At 44.7% G+C, this 4559-nt stretch overlaps 1 pseudogene; it reads left to right on the top strand.

The window, feature by feature from the left end:
* The first annotated feature begins 706 nt into the window (after positions 1-706).
* Positions 707-4559, top strand: part of LOC105519230 — a 9790-nt pseudogene continuing 5937 nt past the window's right edge.

The following is a 4559-nucleotide window of genomic DNA, read 5'->3' as shown; positions in this document are numbered from 1 at the left end:
TTGTGTATATTTTGAGGAGATGGACTATTTCTAGAGGTTGTCCCAGAACTGCAACTGTGCTTTCCCATAAGAAATCTACGACTACTGACTTCTCTTTTTTTTCCCTTTGAGACAGGATCTTGCTCTGTCACCCAGGCTGGTGCAATCACGGTTCACTGAAGCTTCGACCCCCTGGGCTCAACTGATCCTCCTGCCTCAGCCTCCTGAGTAGCTGGGACTATAGGCATATGCCACCATGCCTGGCTAATTTTTTGTTTGTTTGTTTTTGTATTTGTTATATTTTGTAGAGATGGGGTTTTCCCATGTTGCCCAGGTTCTGACTTCTAATAAACAAAAAATTTGGTCTCTGTATCTTTCTTATTCCCTTCATATTTCACTGAAGAAAATAAAGATGGGCTTCTTCATGGGGCTGGGCCAGTTACAATTAGGCTATACTTATATAAGCATTTCCCCAAATCCTCCTAATACCTCTTGTGAAAAAGGGTATCCGCCACATCACACCACCAATTCTGTGACAACTTATTCTAACCCGCTGCTTCTCAATCCTGTCTGCACATTGAAATCACAGGGAAATGACATCGACTGATACCCTCATCTCTCTCCCAGGGATTCTGAGCGGGGAAGGAATTTGTGTTGGTGTGTGTGCCCCGCAAGGGAAGGACCTGCCCAACACACCATGTGCTTTGCCCTCAGCAAGGAGCCACAGCTGCAGGTGGATTTCCACACCGGAATGGATGGGGACTCAGACATCGCCTTCCATTTCTGAGTGCGCTTTGGCCATTGTGTGGCCATGAACAGCCATGAGTGTGGGGTCTGGGAGTGTGGGGTCTGGAAGTGTGAGGTGAAATCTGACAAAGTGCCCTTTGAGGATGGCAAACCATTTGACCTGCACGTCTCAGTGCTGGACAACGAGTACCAGGTGAGCCCCCGGGAGCTGCCAGCATGCAGCCTCCGTGGACTCCCAGAGCAGGAGGCAGCCTTCCCTGCCCTGGCCCCACCTGTCCCTCGGGGCCCATCTCCCATGACTATTCCCGCCCCAGGTCTTCATCACAGAGCACCCTCTGCTTGCAATGCTGCCCTCAGCTCTTTCCCAAATCTGACCAAGGTCAAGGTTGGTTCACCTGCCGTTTCCGCCAAGGTGGAGAATTGTTTCCATAGCTATCACTTTTGTTCACGCTGTTATTTACATTTTCATGTGGCCAAATAGATAAAATATCATATGAATCAAATTATTTTATTCAAAAATCAACTCTTCCTTTCGCTCCTGAGCCTCAGCTTCTCTACCCTCCTTCCAGAGACAATCCACCATTAGAGAAGCGTATATGTGTGTGTATATATATACATGTGCTTCCTCTTCCTCATATATACAATACACTTTCATTCCTTTTTATATATACTCTTATACACATATTCATATATATATATACACACTTTCATTTCTTTTTAAATAAATGCTGGTATAAATGTTTTTGTGCATTACACTTTAGAAACTAGAGTCAATTTACACTCGAAGAACGTATCTTGGAGAATTCACCTATCCATGGTGCTGCTTCCTTTTTTTTTTTTTTTTTTTTTTGAGATAGAGTCTTCATCTGTCATCCAGACTGGAGTACAGTGGCGCGATCTCAGCTCACTGCAACCTCCACCTCCCGGGTTCAAACGATTAAGTTGCATCAGCCTCCTAGGTGGCTGGGATTACAGGCATGCGCCACCACACCCGGCTAATTTTTTGTATTTTTAGCACAGACAGGATTTCTCCACATTGGTTAGGCTGGTGTCAAACTCCTGACCTCAGGTAATCTGCCCATCTTGGCCTCCCAAAGTGCTGGGATTACAGGCACGAGCCACCGCGCTTGGCCTGTTGCTTCATTTTTTTTTTGAGACGGAGTCTCGCTCTGTGCCCCAGGCTGGAGTGCGGTGGTGGGATCTCAGCTCACTGCAAGCTCCGCCTCCCAGGTTCACGCCATTCTCCTGCCTCAGCCTCCCGAGTAGCTGGGACTACAGGCGTCCGCCACCTCGCCCGGCTAGTTTTTTGTATTTTTTAGTAGAGACGGGGTTTCACCGTGCTAGCCAGGATGGTCTCGATCTCCTGACCTCGTGATCCACCCGTCTCGGCCTCCCAAAGTGCTGGGATTACAGGCTTGAGCCACCGTGCCCGGCCTACTGCTTCATTTTTTAAAGACTGCATAACATGCCAGTAGAAGGATTATCCAAAAATATTGAACTTGACCCTTTTGATAGTTACTGTGTGATTTTTAGTATTTTGCTGTCACAAAGGGTGCTGTATTAAGCTTTCTAATCAACCCTTTTGTAGTTATCAACCTACCAATACTTATCTTGCAGGATACTTACAAAGACATAAAATAACCGGTTGAAAATTGTGTGAAAATATCAGGTTAAAATTTCATAAATTAATACTTTTAAGATGACTTTCTTCATAGTTACAGCAATGCAGATTATCTTCAAACTTTCTCACCTTCTCTAATGGGTAGGCCAAAAGACGAACATTTTATTCAGCTCTAAGTGAGGCATCTTTTCACATGCCTACTATAGGCTGCTGAAATGATATCCTATGTTTTGCAACATCTGCCCTGTTCTACCTCTCTAAGAACACTTGGTTTCATTCTTGGCCACCTCCAGCCCAGATCTGGGCTACTCCAAAGAGAAACTGGGCCAACAGCAGTGAATGGGAGTCATATAGTTGGTGGAACTTAAGAGTATGCATTCAATAAACATTGTCAAGCACTAACCTCGTGGCAGGCCCTGTGCAAGATGCAGGAATTCAAGGCCAAGAGACACAGTCCCTGGCCATGGGGATCTTCCAGACTAGAGGAAAGATCCAGCAAACAGGGACCATGTGACATAGAGGGGTAGAGCCTCAGTGGAAGAATGAGAGGAAACATTGAAAATACAGTGAGCAACTGTCTCAGATAGCCACAAAGTGTAGTCTGTAAACAGAAGTGTGTCTGCTGGGTTTTGATGCATGATTAGGAGTTTTCTAGGTGGATGTTGTAGGTACTAGGGCAGAGTGGAAAGGAGGCTGAAAGCTTGTTTGGTGAAATACTGTCTTTCTGATGCATTTTTCCTCTTGCAGGTAATGGTAAGTAGCCAACACTGCTACAGCTTTGCCCGTAGACTCCTGCCAGGGTCTGTGAAGATGGTGCAAGTGTGGAGAGGGGTCTCCCTGATCTCAACGTGTGTCTGAGATTGAGGTACTGACCATACTCCCCACTGTCGAGGAATCTCTCTTTCTACGTGACCATGCAGTTCCCAGAGCCTGCTAACAGCATGATTCCTCCTCACTCCTTCCCCTACACGTGCTCATTAAAACTTCACCAAACTTCACAGCATTTTGGTTTTTGCTTGAAGGGGAAAAAGCAGAAGTGGTCATCACCAAGAGGGCCTGAGGGGTTTCATGGGAGGCATCAAGAAATCAAAGAGGATAAACCTTCCTGTGGCGCAAGGAGTGAGTGACAAGGTCCCTGGAATGTCTGAGAAGCCATTAGGAGTAAGGTCCATCTGTAGCGTGTAGTTATGTCAGAGACTCTAACCCAAAATCCTTACCCAGTCTCAGATGATTGACAGCACTGAAAGGTTAGGTAGCTGTTAACAGCCACACAGGTGGAACTGGAGGCTTTGGGAGAAACCTTTTAATTTGGGGAAATTTAGATGAAATTTCCTAATTCCTTCAGTTGTTCTAAGAATGTTGTGTGTCAACACTTGCCTGGCTTTATGTGGGATACCCAGAAGGAATTGAAGGAAAAACAAGACAAAGTTAGCATCAGAGGTTTTCAATCCAAGTAATCATTAGAGAACCACAGAAATTCAACAATTGCCCTCAAAGAATTCCTTTTTTTTTCCCTTGTTTCAAAATAATTGCAATCTGAGCAACTTAGCAAGACCCTGTCTCTACAAAAAGTAGAACTTTTTTGTGGGCGTGGTGACACCTACTTGTAGTTCTAGCTTCTCAGGAGGCTGAGCCCAGGGATTTGAAGCTGCAGTGATAATATTGTCCTTGATGTCCAAGACCCCTAAACCTGTTTTTTCTCTGTGGTGCTGTCCATAGTGTTGAGTATTGGTGCATCTGGGCCTCTATTTGTAAGAGAGGGACCAACAGGACAGAATAATAAAGGTTTCTTTTGTTTTGTTTTTGATGAATCAGAGCTCAAAATCTCTATGATGGATGAAGCATAAATAGACTTTGGATTTTCAGACTGAAGTTTATGAAATGTTTTATATTTTTCTAGCGTGAGTTCTTATGCAACAGAGTTTAAGTTTGGAGAAAATCTGAATTTTCATTAATAGTTGTATGTGGGTCACTCAATAAGTGTGAAAATGTTTTCGTTATATTTATTCTGAGAAACAAACTGCTATTAACATTGCTCCTTATTTTATAAAACTACAGTGGTAGTAAGTAAGCTGCTCTGACAGGGTCCCAAAAGAACACTCATAAGGGCCGGCCGCGGTGGCTCACACCTGTAATCTCAACACTTTGGGAGGCCAGAGGCGGGTGTATCACCTGAGGTCAGGAGTTCGAGACCAGCCTGACCAACATGGTG

Source organism: Colobus angolensis, unplaced genomic scaffold, assembly GCF_000951035.1.
Source record: "Colobus angolensis palliatus isolate OR3802 unplaced genomic scaffold, Cang.pa_1.0 Scaffold34, whole genome shotgun sequence".
Taxonomy (NCBI): domain Eukaryota; kingdom Metazoa; phylum Chordata; class Mammalia; order Primates; family Cercopithecidae; genus Colobus; species Colobus angolensis.
Note: the sequence above shows the minus strand (reverse complement) of the source record. Positions and strands in the feature narration are given on the sequence as shown.